We start from the raw sequence: 15,758 nt of genomic DNA, 5'->3' as shown, positions 1-15,758 counted from the left end.
ACCATAAAAAAACTTCCTGGTGTCCTGTAGTTTCTGCCCCGCTTGAGGGCAGACTGGCCTCATAAAAATGGGCCGATCTGCCCCCAAGGGGGGCAGAAATGGCCTAAATATAATTTGCCCCCTAGGGAGCGACCCCTGCCCCCCCCCAGACATGGGGGACAATTCCATGATCTTAGACATGTTACATGGTCCTATCCGGAGTTATCAGTGTGAAGCTACATATAGGTATTGACCTATATGTAGTGTACATGTGTAATGGCTTCCCCTCACTCACAAAGTCCAGGGAAATTTCCTTGAACTATGTGGGGGCATCTTTGCTAGTGCAAGGGTGCCCTCACACTTAGTATCTTTGCACCTAACCTTGAGCAAGTGAAGTTTAGACATCTAGGTGAATTATAAGTTACTTAAGTGCAGTGAAAATGGCTGTGAAATAGTGTGTGCACTATTTCACACATGCTGCAATGGCAGGCCTGTGGAAGGGTTTGTCGGAGCTCCCTATGGGTGGCAAAAGAAATGCTGCAGCCCACAAGGATCTCCAGAAACCTTAAATTCCCTGGGTACCTATGTACCATATATTAGGGACTTAGAAGGGGGAGGGGGTCAAGTATGCCAATTGAAATTGGTATATGAAGTCACTAGCCTACAGTCACAAATTTAAAAGCAGAGAAAGCATAAGCACTGAGGTTCTGGTTAGCAGAGCCTCAGTGACACAGCCGAGCACTACTGACTACACACACATTAGGCCACAAACTATGAACACTGGGGTTCTAGCTAGCAGGATCCCAGTGAGACAGGCAAAACACATTGACATACACTCACAAACAGGCCAAAGGTGGAGGTAACCATGTTAGGAAGAGGCTACTTTCTCACAATTAGTCTGTTGGAGCTAACTTGCAAGTCCTCGGATTGTATTCACAATGGCTTTCTGATCCACAAAGATACTTCTCAGAAGGTCAAGGGCCTCCTCACTGAGGGCAGCAGTGGTAACAGGGGTTGAGGCAGAGGTGCCAGCAGCAAATGAGACGCCCACCCTCTTGGTTGAGTGGGAACGGCCAACTAGTAGGGGAGCAACAAGGGAGGGTGGTGATGGAATCAGGGGTGGTGGACAAGGATTTCCTGGGGGTTTCCCCGATGGGTCAGCCACCACTAGGGAGTGGCCATTTGAGGAGGAATCCAATTATGGTGACAATGTCCTGGTCTCCCCTGTGGGACTCCCCTTGCCTACCGGGCTACAGCTATGTCAGTGATGTCTTGACCTGAGGTCCTGTGGCCAGTTGCTTCCCCACTTCGTTGGGCCCTGTCTCCTTTGCTTGTCAAAACGTATGCATGCATGCAATCTACATTTATGAAAGATGCCCAGGGAAAAATCAAGATCTCAGACAACTACAATTGCATGGCTGAAGTCTTGCAACCACAATAACCATATAACAACTAAAAGACCTACCCATCCTCAAAGCTATAACTCATGCCCCAGACCAAAGTTAACTTTTTGCAAATAATAGTATCCCATTGTTAAAGTCTATTCTCACATTTCACACAACAGGTCATGCACACATCCTTTTGGCACATACGTAGTGTACCAACAGTTAGTAATGATGCCACGAAATCCTGCTTTTTTTATTACAAAATATCAGTATCCTGGAGTGGGTGACATTTAAATGCCCATTACACACTGGAAACATTTCAACAATGTACACTTCAACAAGTGACACCATTTCCAAAAGAGTCTAGGAGGTAGTTTCCATGTTACTACGATAGGCCTCACATGTGGTACTGAAAGGAACACTATTGATGTTAGGTTCAATATGTCAGGGAGAGGTGTCTCCAGAATACACAAAACAATGATTCAGTAACCCCAGGGTAGTCACCACTAATGTCTGACACCAATTACAATGACATTATCAAAGTGTTTCTCTAGTAAACATCTTTCCTTTGCATGTTGGAGGGACACAGAACTTCCAATGACTAATAGAAGGACCTCAATATGCTGTCCAATGAGAAACAACATCACTAGCCACATCTTGGACTTGCCAACCCTGTTGTCTGTCTGTGAACAAATGCCTGTACCGAAACACATATGGTGTCAACATCACTGCAAGTCACTCCATGATGCATGCCAATATTCAGGACACACTATTCAATCATTACATGTGTTCAGTGCACATTTCCACATGAATGCACATCAGGGGCATAGATAAACACAAAGTGGTTCCATAATCTGGGCCTAATTGTCATGTCGCTCATGGCTACTACTGTTCTACATGCTAAATCACGTACTATGATGCACGAAGGTATCTGTCAGAGAGTAAACAACAGTAGACAACACACTCCTATCTGTGCACACCGCACAACAAGAAATGGTCAACCATTGTAACTGTATTATTCCACAAATATTTTTCCATGCACATATATGTGAGGGAATACAGATCTAATCCCATCAACATAGTATGACATGCATGAAAATACAGATTAAGAATGTTTCCTAAAGAGAAAAGGACACATGCTGACATGTAGGCACAGGGAATGTTTGCATCAGTCATGGGGCATAATTCATGTCAATGGACGTTTCCCACTTACAAATGGAAAGTGCATTGCTACATTTGTAAACAGTTAGCCATGTAAGCCATGTCACATGTATGATGGACACCTTCACATCACAGACTGTAGTGAGGCGCCAGCACCCATCATATACTGAAGATGATTAGCACCTGGGTGGCAGATGTCTACATACACATATACTCAGACACATGGCAGAGGACAGTGATGCATAACCTACTTACCTTTGGCCTGTAACATCTAGGGTTAGTGATCTAGAGGTTTAGAAATTACACCCACTACAATAACAAACAGTACATGAATGATCACCAGACACAGCCATTTCTGGGCCCTGCCGAGGAAGTGGTTTGAGGATTCCCCTCAGTTTTGTACTAGATCCCAGGTTCAAAAAGGCAAGGCACACCAGTTTGACACACATATCAATACAACACAAACCAAACAATCTGCCTTCTACTGTGTGCCATATGGCTCATATCTAATTGTCTGGGGGAGCAGTCAGCTACTCACTCAATCACCTGGCAGTGGGACAGGCACAAATTTGATGTGTACTCACCCCCTTGTGGCTTCTGTGCTGCCATCATATGCCCATCAAACTCCAAGTAGGCCACCAAAAGAATTCAGGCCTTTAAGGGTACCATTGTCCGAGGGCACCCTGCCCACATTGGAGGAATGGCCCATCTGGTCCTCTGTGATCTTCCATGCCACGCATCTCAGATCGTCCCATCTGTTGCGACAGTGGGTGCTCCGCCATCTGTGGGCCCCCAGGGTCCTCACCTTTTTGGCAATGGCTCTCCATAGCCCTTTCTTCTGATGGGTGTTGACCTGCATGGGTGCAAAAGATAAAACAATAAATTATGTCCAAAAATCCCATCCAAATTGGCTGAGTCATATACATGACAGTGCACAAAGCTTAAAACATTCTTATTTTGCCCAAACAGCCCATATGTGACACATACTAGGCATTGGGTACAGAGACATGAATACAAACACTTCCCAATCTTCTGACCAATCCACCATCCAGCTCAGGTCCTCCAACGACTAGGTGCTCTGATATCTAGTGGGACATGCTCTAGTAATCTGACTGAGATTTGAGGAACTATGTGACACATCACACATCAGTGGCTTTTGAAAAGTAGATTCCTTAGAGATAAATGCATTAAAACACTCACACTCTGTGAGAATGATTCTCTGTACAAAGTTCCTACAGGCTAGCGCCAGAGTACAAACTCAAACACTACACATGGGTAACATTAAGGGGACTGGTATGGTTGGTACAGAAAGTGTCTACACTGTCCATTTGTGGATATGTGGACTAACAAATGCATATTCATTTCACCTTAGGGGATGGGTTTCTGTGTCATGTACTTGTGCCACAGAACATGCTTTTAGACATATGTGTCCATCCTACAGAGATGGCATCCAAGAAATAAAGACATGTATTGTCCATTTACAGCCATGTGATAAATCTACTGAATCACATATTGTGGGTTCCCAGGAATCAACACACTGTCTGCACTGTGAAACTATCATATATGAAACAGGTCTGTGCAGGACTAATTTGACCTGTGTGAAGGAGGCAACAGGGCCGTGTAAGTAAGGGACCTTTTAGGGGACAGATGCACACATTGACAATGATGCTAAGTGCAGATTGGTCACAGACCATTTACTCTCCCCTAAAATCATTTTCATACTCATCAGGGAGGGAGCCTCAATAAGCTTCAAATTAGCACAAAGCCTATACTTGGCCACATAACAGGATCAACTGGGATACAGGGAGTGAGCATAGTGCCACAGTTGCATAGCAAAAGTGACTGACTCAACACCAATCTAGACTTGGACCCATACTGTGAGAAACATTTGACAGTTCCTGGTCTCTGCAGAATGAGCAGACAGAACCTACATGAAACTCAATTCCCATCACTTCCGTGCATGTCAGTACATCATGTAGCCAACTGCAATTTGGCATGTGTTGTGTATGTGGCAATATGAAGGGCAGAGTTAGTCTGGATATGCCTTCAAAACAATAGTTTATCAAGGCCAGATGTGGTTTGAAATATCAGTGGCAACATGCACATAGCTCACGTTGAATCCACCTCACACATACAACATGCATACACAGCTCACTCTGTCATGCGAATGCGTTGTCTCACATTAACAACATGCATGTGATAAGAGGTATATGGGGATGTTTGTGATGTCACCTCACCTAGTTTTGTCCTTCCAACATAAGGTAGATAAGGGTACATTTAAACACACACACACAACAATGTATTAGGGCTCATCATCTGGCAATGATCATAGTTAAAGCACATTTACCCTCCCATTGATGCCACACTGACTGCACCTCCATGGCCTCGACAATACATTCTGGCACACATGGGCACAATCTACCCTGTGATGATGGAATATAAGGTGAACTACAGAGAAATAAATGTGAACATGAGGCACTTAACTGCTCCTCTGGTGCACCATAAAGCTGTCCACTCAGGGGTAAGACCTCTGTGACTGGCCTCTCCAGTTTATATGAGGAGAAGGCAGGTGGCCTATTACCTGCTGGACATGGCATGATTGCTTCCAGAGGTGGTACACAGCAGCTCAGGTAGTGGAGGCATTGCTGGCAGCATTGTTAGAAGTCAAGTGAGGGATTTTGTGGAACATCACTGCCAAGTCCACCATGTACGTGGTCGTCACCACCAGCGGAGACAGCCATTGGTCTGCAACTACAACCGGCAACAACATTAGCCTATGGCTGTGTCTGCCATGGTTGCAAAGTTTTTTTGTTTTTCCAAGGAATAATTTTTATATTATGAGAAGTCCTAGTGCTTTGTGTGTCAGCTGAAATCTTAGAACCTTACCTAACTATAAAGCCACTTTCGCCTTTCTTTTCTTTGTGAATATATATGACCTGCTCTCCACCTAAACTTTGAACTACCTAGAGATCTGTCTTCTTTTTTGCATCATTTATGCAAACACTTTAACCCTGAAAGGGTTTTGTTTTGAGACACACACACACACACACCCCCACACACACACATATATGAAATAATCTTTTCTAAACATGATTGACTTACTAAGATATCATCTAAAAAATATTGTTTACAAAAATATCACCATCTCATACCAAATTAAGAAAATCAGAAATTCAATGACCAAATTATCCCCGTAAAAGAAAATCTATTTTTAACTATGCTAAAAATACTAATAACAGAAAGAAATATATTGTTGCCTTTAACCCCTTTGCTGACAGGCCTTTTCCCTCTCAGGTGCCAGGACTTTTTTTGGCTATTTGGGGTCGTTTTTGCTTAGGCCCTCATAACTCTTTGTCCACATAAGCTACCCATGCCAAATTTGTGTCTTTTTTTCCAACATCCTAGAGATTCTAGAGGTACACAGAGTTTGTGGGTTCCCCTGGAGGAAACCAAGAAATTAGCCAAAATACAGTGAAACGTTAATTTGTTTGTTAAAAAAAGGGCTGCAGAAGAGCTTGTTTTTTTGCTGTAAATGGCACTAACAAAAGGTTTGCAGTGCTACAATCACCATCCTCCCAGCTTTCAGGAACAGGCAGACTTAAATCACAAAACCAAATTTTTCAACACAATTTTGGCATTTTACTGGAACATACCACATTTTTACAATTTTTGGTCCTTTCAGCCTCCTTCCAGTTAGTGACAGAAATGGGCATGAAACCAATGCTGGATCCTCAACAGCTAAACATTTTGGAGAAGTAGACAAAATTTGAAAATCAGCAAGGGGTCATTTGTGTAGATCCTACAAGGTATTCATGCAGAAAATAACAGCTGAAATAAAAAAATATTGAAATTTAGGTGAAAAAACAGCCATTTATCTCCACATTTTACTCTAACTTTTTTTGCGATGTCACATTTTCAAAAGCAATTTACAGTTGTACCTGCTGGGCTCTTCTAGTTGCAGGGATATATAGGTCTTGTAGGTTTATCAAGACCTCCAGGTACCCAGAGCCAATAAAGGAGCTGCACCATGCAATGGGTTTTCATTGTATGATGGGTAAACAGCAATTCATTTGGTGAAACATGAAAAGTGAAAAATAGGTATCAAGGAAACCTTTGTATTTCCAAAATGGGCACAAGATAAGGTGTTGAGAAGCAATGGTTATTTGCACATCTCTGAAGTCGGGGGTCCCCATACTAGCATGTGAATTACAGGGCATTTCTCAAATAGTCACCTTTTTTTGCACACTGTCTTACGTCTGACAAATGTAGAGAAAGACAAGGGGCAATAACACTTGTTCTTCTATTGTGTTTTTTGGAAAGTGCCTAGCTGTGGGTTTTGGCCTTTAGCTCAGCCAACACCTATGAAAACCTACCAAAGGTATACATTTTTTAAACTAGACACGTAGGGAAATTCAGAATGGGGTGACTTGTGGGGCTCTCACCAGGTTCTGTTACCCAGAATCCTTTGCAATCCTTAAAATTTGGCCCAAAAAAACTATTTCCTCACATTTCGGTGATAGAAATTTCTGGAATCTGAGAAGAGACACAAATTTCCTTCAACCCAGCATTCCCCCAAGTCTCCCAATAAAAATGGTACCTCACTTGTGTGGGTAGGCCTAATGCCCAGGACAAGAAATTAACCAAAACACAATGTGGACACATCACATTTTCCCAAAGAAAGCTGACCTGTTTTTTAGAAAGTGCCTAGCTGTGGATTTTGGTCTCTAGTTCAGCCGGCACCTAGGAAAACCTACCAAACCTGTGCATTTTTTAAAACTAGAGACCTAGAGGAACCCAAGATGAGGTGACTTGTGGGGCTCTCATCAGGTTCTGTTACCCAGAACCCTTTGCAAACCTCAAAATTTGGCCAAAAGAAACACTTTTTCCTCACATTTCGGTGATAGAAAGTTATGGAATCAGAGAGGGACCACACATTTCCTGCCTCCCAGCATTCCCTCAAGTGTCCTGAATAAAATGGTACCTCACTTGTGTGGGTAGGCCTAGTGCCCGCGACAGGAAATGCCCCAAAACACACCATGGACACATCACGTTTTCCCAAAGAAAGCTGACCTGTTTTTTGCAAAGCTGTGGATTTTGACCTCTAGCTCACTCGGCACCTAAGAAAACCTAGCAATCCTGGACATTTCTGGAAACTAGACACCTAGGGGAACCCTGGATGGGGTAACTTGTGGCTCCCTCACCAAGTTCTGTTACCCAGAATCCTTAGTCAACCTCAAAATTTGGCAAAAAAACAGTTTTTCCTCAAATTTCAGTGCTGCAAAGTTCTGGAATCTGAGGGGAGCCACAAATGTTCTTCTACCCAGCATTCCCCCAGGTCTCCCAATAAAAATGGTACCTCACTTGTGTGGGTAGGCCTAGTGTCTGCAACAGGAAATGCCATAAAAACATTATGTGGACACATAAAAATGATCACATACAAAACTACCTTTTTTTGATGGGGCACCTGCATTTTTGGTCCTTGACTCAGCAGCCATCTAGGGAAACCTGCCAAACCCAAATATTTCTGAATACTAGACATCCAAGGGAGTCCAGGGAGGTGTGACTTCTGTGGATACCCTTTTGTTTTCCTTTCCAGAATGCTCAGTAAACCTCAAATTTAGCTAAAATAAATCAAATGTTTCCCCACATTTCTGTGTGGGATCTTCGCACCAGCACACACTTCTTACCACCCAACATTCCCCTCAGTGTCCTGGTAAAAATGATACCTCACAAAAGGGCACTTTGAAAAAAATTTTTTTTAGGCTGACAAGTGGGGCAGAATTTGTATTGGTTTAGATGCAACAATGCTGAGTGGTAGGAATTTTGTGGATTCCTGCAGATTCTGGATGGTTCCATCACAAAAATTTGGAAAAAATGTGTGATTTCAAGCAAAGTTGGAGGTATGCAATGCATTGTGGGTAAGAAAATGATGCGGGTGCATATGAAGCACACCACCCTGGACTCACTTAGATGTTTAGTTTTCAGATGTGTCTAGGTCTCGCAGAATTTCCTACATGGCAGCGTCCCGAAGTCCAATATGTGCAGCCATTACAATTCCAAGTGGGGAGGTTTTGAGACTTAGACAAGCTTTCATAGCCAAAATGTAAAACCAAAACCCACAATAATCTTATGTCCTCTGGCTTGCCATGGGATAAGATGTTTTAGTGTGCGGGGGAAGAGCTGAAAGACTGTTACCCCCTTCAGCTGGTCTAGGGCATAACCATGCCCATACTGGTTGGTAGCCAGCATCTAGTAGGCTTTCTGCCCCCCGCAAAGTGGCTCGGGGGTAATGCCCCATCTGCCTACCGGTGGGCAGAACATCTTTGTCTCCATTTATTTGGGGTGGCGGTGTGGCCATACCCCCATCCTCTTTTTTTGAAAAAAATCTTTCCTGGTCTCTGGTGGTCTTTCCGACCCACTTGGGGCCAGGTGGGCCTTTCAAAAATAGGCCAATCTGCCCCCAAGGGTGGCCAAAATGGCCAACAGTAATGTGCTCCCATGGGCAGCCACCTTTGTCCAAGGGAATGCTCCCCCAAACAAAACACACACACACCAATCCCTGGTGCCTAAGTGGTTTCTGTCCCCCCCAGCAGATCAGCCTAATAGAAATAGGATGGTCTGGTTCAAAATAAATTTCCCCCCCAGGGTAGCAACCCTTGCCTAAGGTGTCATTCCCCATCTGTAAAAACATAAAAAAAATAAAAATCCCTGGTGCCCAGGGCTTTCTGTCCCCCTTGGGGGCAGATCGGCCTTATAAATATAGGCCGATCTGCCCCCAAGGGGGCAAGAAATGGCCTAAAATAAAGAAGCGATTCCTCTTCCATCCCTGCCCATGGGATGGGGGTGCGAGGGCCTCAGGGGGAGAGCTAGTGCTTCCTCGGAGGGCCTATATGTGGATGAGGTGGCTATGTCCTAGGCGCCTGAGCAACTCAGCAGCATACGTAACCACCTCATCCCGGGCACCCGTGGGGTTAAATGACTGTATAAAATAAATAAACTATAAAAACACCATATTGAATGCAATAACATCATAAAAATAAGGAAATAAAATACACAATACTATAGTATAGCATTGTCTTTGGCTTGAAATCGAGACGGCGGCAATGCTGTAGCTAGAAGGGTGCACCAGCACCCTGTTAACATTGTGATGCTGCTGGGCAGGGGACCCCTGCAATGTCCATGCCAATTGCATGGGCAGTGCAAGGGTCCCCTGTGTCCCTCTGTACCTGGATTCTGCCAGCCTTTTCATAATAATATTAGCGCCATGAAAAGGCTGGTGAAGGACGAGGTCATAATCTGCAGGGCAGCGCTGCATGCAGCACTGACCTGGCAGATTAGGATCTCCACCACCACCAGAACGCCGGGCTTAAAGATCCTGGCACAGCTGGAGGTCAGACCATAAGGGGTGTTATGCGGCAGTCAGACCCCCGCATAGGCGGCAGTACAGATTGACACCGTGAGTGTGGCAGTAATAAGACCACCACACTTATAATGAGGCTCAAGATGTTTAAATAGCTTTCTCTCAAGAAGACATGTTGTATTAGCCCACATGCAGTGCAGTACTGAATACTGATCTGCAGCTGAAAGAAGAGTGGAGGTCAAAGAAAGAAAAGATAAAGCCTACTTGACCAGTCAGAAGAATAAAATAACAGAATATTCTCCCCAAACAATACCCATACTGATAACAGGGTCATGATGTTGTAATCTAAAACTTGTATATTCCTAGTTGTGGTATGCACAGTTTTATTCTTCTGTACAATATATTCTTTCTTTATCTTTTTTTAAATATTTGTTATGAAAAGGCTCTGATAAATTGAATACAATAAAATTTTAATTGACAAGCTCTTCAACATATAGGTCTGTGGCCAATTCACAACAGGCCTCCGCACTGGTGACTCAGGACCCAAACCCATGACGGGACCTCCGTAATGAGTAACTGGAGTGAGGAGGTCCCGCCACAAGTGCGGATGCCCTTTGCAAATCAGCCCCCCTGTGTATTCTGCACTCACTATTTCTTCTGCATTGTTTCCATTTTGATTATGCCTCCATGAGGCCATGGATGGCCTCCATCTAGTGGAGTGACACTACAGCTATCCACAAATATTGGTACTGCCATTACCAATTTATCAGCTGCCGTGCAGCAACAGCCCCACTGGCTTTCTTGGGTTCAGTAATGTTATGATGTCAAGGACAAAATATACATCAGGTGTGGTCAATGATCGTGGAACATCTGCATTTTGAATTAATAGTGATAGGAAAGGAGAGCATACTCAATTGCTTCTAGTTGCATTCACAACAATCAGGGAATGCACATAAAGAAATGCAGACCATGGCTTCTGAGGTCTTGATAAAACATCTGCATAAGTTCTGCCAATTTTGGAGCTATGTTGTTTGTGCATCCCTGACTGTACTCAATGCAGAAGTGGGGGGGGTGCCTAAGGCAATTTTGAAGCTGATATATTTAACTACCCAACCTCAATACCCCGAGTTTAGGTTGTCTTTTAAAGTATGCCTGTTACTAGAAACAAACTGAAGGATTTGCTACAGGAAGTCTGGCTGCATCAGGGTCTTTGAACACTACAAGGATGTTGTCAAGGTAATAAGAGTATCCACAAGACGTTTACAGCATCGAGGTACCAAACCTGGATCTAGATAGTCTTCAAATATTGTATCAATGATTGTACCACATGTACCAATAGACCCAAGTTCAGAAACTGCTATAATTACATTAGAAATAAACTTTGGAGTACATGCTGCCTCAAACACACATGCAACTGATAACCATCCAGTAGATATGGTAAGGGGTGCATGAGGGAGGTAACTCCCAAGACTTCAAAGTGGGTAAAGAAGATAATAGAGTGATTTGCAATGAAGCCTAGACTTCATGAGTTCTAAGTGGAATAAAACAAGGGGTTGGTCTGAGGTCTACAGGGAGAATGTCTACGGGGTTATCTGGATACTTGCAATAATACTGGAAAAAAGTGAACAAAGAAATAAGTTACCGTCATACAAGAGTAAGAGGCGGGCGATGAGATGAGGATATCTTCGTGCTGGGCTACATCTCCACTGACATTATCACACACCATAACATCTTCACTCCTGACATTTGCATGTAACGCTGTAAGGCCTCATTAATAGCATCAGGGGACAAAGACTGACTCATACCAAAACCATCCCCAGCATAACAAGCAGGCCTCTTGACCAGTGGACAAATACATGGCCAAACACACTGACAAACAGAGCTCATACCTGGGCCTTTCTGTTTTTGCCCACCTACACAGTTCAGATCCAAACTCAGAAAAAGAGGAATATTAGACAAAGGGGTGATCCCCACCCAAAGGCTGGCACTGCATATAAAAATGGTGCCCTCAGAACCTTCCTTCAAAAAACTCCTGGACATGTGTAAGATTCAATCGAAGGACTGCCCTGCATTCTGAAGAAGGAAGATTTTACCTTCTAGCCTTGAAACCAGAACTCCCCAAATCCACCTCCTGTTTGTGCTACAGAGACACAACAAGCCTCTAGGGGCCTTCCCTATAAATGTCCAGCTGGCAAACACCAAATGGACCTGCCTGAGCCCTGCTGCTCACCTCTGCAGGAGTGAGTCCAGATCCCTAAAAGGAGTCCCCAAGGTTGTGGAACCTTGGTTGGCATCAAAGTGTACTCACTGTGCCTTAAAACTAAGCTGCAGGTGAAAACCCAGACCGTTGAGGCTCTTCACAACTGCAATCAGGCTCCCACATCACCTATGATTGGCATGTCTTCCTCCAACATGAGGTTTTGATGGTGACCCGCTCTTCTCGCCAAACAGCAGGCACTGTAAAGGAACAGAGGAGAGACCTCTGTGATATCCTACTGGGCTGTAGTTATAAAACACTTTTCCCACATAGATGTGTTCCAGGTGGCCAAGGTTGGGTGAATAATTTCTCTGTAAGACAAGTCCAGTGGAGAAGGTACTAACAGTTAAGATGCAGAAAACTGTAGATCCTGCAATAAATACTGGCTACAAGTTTGTCTTGTGTGATGCTATGAGGCTTTTGGATGTGTTACTTTTGGAATTTTATTGGATGTGTTGGGAGTCCACTTTTGTGAACTGTTACACTTATAAGGCCACAATATATATATTTTCAAGTGCCATGATTAAGAGTAGAGTAGGGTGGTCTCAATTGGATAAGGGAACTACAGCGGACATAGAATATGACTTGGCAACCTGCGCCATGGTCTCACTCATGGTAGCTAAAAGCACACTTGAAGGTAGTAACGAGATGTTTGCCTCAATTTTGGGAGCAACATTGAACTTGAAAATTGCTGTAGCAAAATAAGTTGATGCAGTAGCTCTGGACATCAAGCTGTTCAGAGCAGATCAAAAGAAGTTATCGAATAGGATCACTGGTAATCAATCTAACTTGGAGGCACCGTCCTACAGTGCAAGAACTACAGACCCAAGTTAGGCCCCTGCTGGGTATTCATTGGAGAATACCTGGGAGGAAGCCAGGGCAGGGATCTCTCCCAGACAGATTATTGTTACAGAATTTTAGAGATTGTGATCTAATATTGGCTATTGTTCAGAAACAAGGCCCACAGGATGTTGGGAACTCAAAAGGCGATATTGTTCCAGACTATGGGGTTCATATTGACCCTGGCAGTCTTGCCCCGAGGCGGTGGCGGCCAGACAACCAACAGTGTGGTGGTGCAGGACCGCCAAATTCTGACCATTGCAGTGAACTGGCTGCATCGCAGCCAGTTCACCACCTGCACTGCCAGGGAAGTGGGACGCCTGGCTGAAGGTTGACCACCTTCAGCCCAGTGGTCCACCTAACACCGCCTGTGGTATAATAAGTATCCTTACCACCACGAATTTCCATGGCGGCAGCCCTGCCATGAAATCCCTGGCGGTAGGGATACTGGCAACAGGAATACTAATTCCTGTCGCCACTGCAGGACTCCCCAAAACCCTCCTCCCTGTAGGAGATGCCCACCCACCCCAACCCCATCATGAGCCCCCCACCCGCCCACCCAAGCAGCGACACTCCCCTGCCCCCCAATCCATGTACTGGCCTGCCACACTGATTCCCATACTGACCCCACGATCCACGCACGCACCATACATACAGGCATACACGTACACATCCACACATACATACATAGACACACACATCCATGTTCACTCATTGACACACACATGCACACATGGCCACAGCACTCCCTCCAACCCCCGCATACAACCATTCAAACAAGTACACAGACACTTGCACACACACACACACACACAAATACACACAATACCCCCCTCCATTCACACACACACACATCCCCATTCACACACACAACACTCAATGCCCCCCTCTCCTCTGTCGGTCGATCACCTTACCTGGTGGTTGTCCAGGAGGGAATGGGGTCCATGGGGCCTGCTCCGTCGGCACCACACCATCACCACAACACTGCCACACTGATTACCAAGTTGCAATACAGCGGACGGTGTTGTGATGACGTGGCGGTACCAGCAGAGCAACCCTGACTAGACCGCCGACCGCCAGTATGGCTGCTGGTGGCTCTCCGCTAAATGTATGGTGGAGAGCTGCCAGGAGTCATAATATGGCGGTCTTAATACCGCAGTCACTGTCATAATGAGGGCCTATATGGCTCTGGTACAACAACTGCTCAGAGTTTATTTGGAAATCAAACAATGTCTGTGAAAACACAATGCCCAATTTCAACTCTGTTACCTAGTTAGGTTGCCAGTGGACCACAAGAATAAAACACCATTCTTTGTGTCCCCAGAGATTGCATGGAGCTGACTGAAGAACAAGGGAATTTTGAGACCAGAGATGCTAGCAAAATCAAGTGAACGCAGAAATTTGATATGACATAGAGGAGATTGTGAGGGGTCCCGGGGATTCATCAAATTCAAAGGTAGACAGCTGAAGAATGGGCATGATTCATTGACAATATTCTGTCACAGAGGATGCAGCACTCTTATCTCTGAATAAGATAATGGAGTCTCTGGTGAAGGGGCTGATACAGAAAAGACAAAGACATCAGGCATTTTGCTCCAAGGCTTAGAACTGAATCACATGGCTGCTGACCTAATAACCTGGGAGCGTGTGAGTGCAGGAAGTTTTTATCATTTCACCTATTGTTGTGTAGATACATGGGTACACAATTATTGTACTCAAATTTGCCTTATTGGAAGGTACAGAAGTTTCAACTGTGCCACAGTAAAAGGGACTCTAGGATGTATTAAAGATAGGAAAGGAGCATAGACAACATTTTTTTTTTGTTCATTCTTCTAACTCACCTGCTCAGTATGACCAATTGGGAAACATTATTCATTTTTGCTAAGGGTAATATAAGGGTAATGGCAAAACAGTTCGACAAACCTCAAATGATTGTTGGTTTACAGTATTTTCCTAACACATGCCGTCTTTCACTCACATCTTGGATCATAGAACACGTGAAAGCATTGATGGTGGAGCTCTGGACTACACCATGTTCTGTGTCCTACATAGCTATAAACAACTTAGTATTGGGTGACTGCTGAACTGGATTGATTCTCTTAGTATACCAGTTAAGCAATACAAAGAGAAACATTGGGAAGCAACAATAAAATAAATTTTGGTAGCTCTAGTTAGGGACCAGCTAGAAAAATAATTAAACAACCATTTTTATTAGTAACTAAAATCTCAACTCAATGATATGAAGTCAGATTTTTTATGAATATTAGGGAAAGGTATATTTTAGAAAGTTAAATTTTTCCTTGTTTGAAGCTGCTTGGGGCTAATTTGCGTGAGCTCTGAAGTAGTGGCCCAACCAGGATGAATGGTATGAAAACTGATCCCAGAGCAGTTGCAATAGTTTTAGTGTTGGGAAGACTTTTTCTCTTCCCCTGGCAGCAAGACCAGTGTGATGGGCCCAGGAACTTATATTACCTCAAAGGCGTGTCCCCTGTGACCGACAAATGTTTGGTGACACCTGGAAAGGACCTAGCTTTTGTTCTCCCAATCAGGCTGGCACCAATCCCAGTTGCAGGAAAGTTACCTACAAAACGGGTTTAGGCTGACCTCAGAGAAGGAGAGTGTTCATTACCCTGACCACATCTCTGGACAGGCACACAGGCTTTACACAAGGAGAACATGAATGGATTTTGAGAGTAAAAGGGCACTGTGGGGTTGTTTACAGACGGTAAAGAGGAATGGCTTCAGAAGTAGGTATGTTTACCCCAAGGAATGTTAA

The sequence above is a fragment of the Pleurodeles waltl genome, chromosome 2_2 (assembly GCF_031143425.1).
Source record: "Pleurodeles waltl isolate 20211129_DDA chromosome 2_2, aPleWal1.hap1.20221129, whole genome shotgun sequence".
Lineage (NCBI taxonomy): Eukaryota > Metazoa > Chordata > Amphibia > Caudata > Salamandridae > Pleurodeles > Pleurodeles waltl.
Note: the sequence above shows the minus strand (reverse complement) of the source record.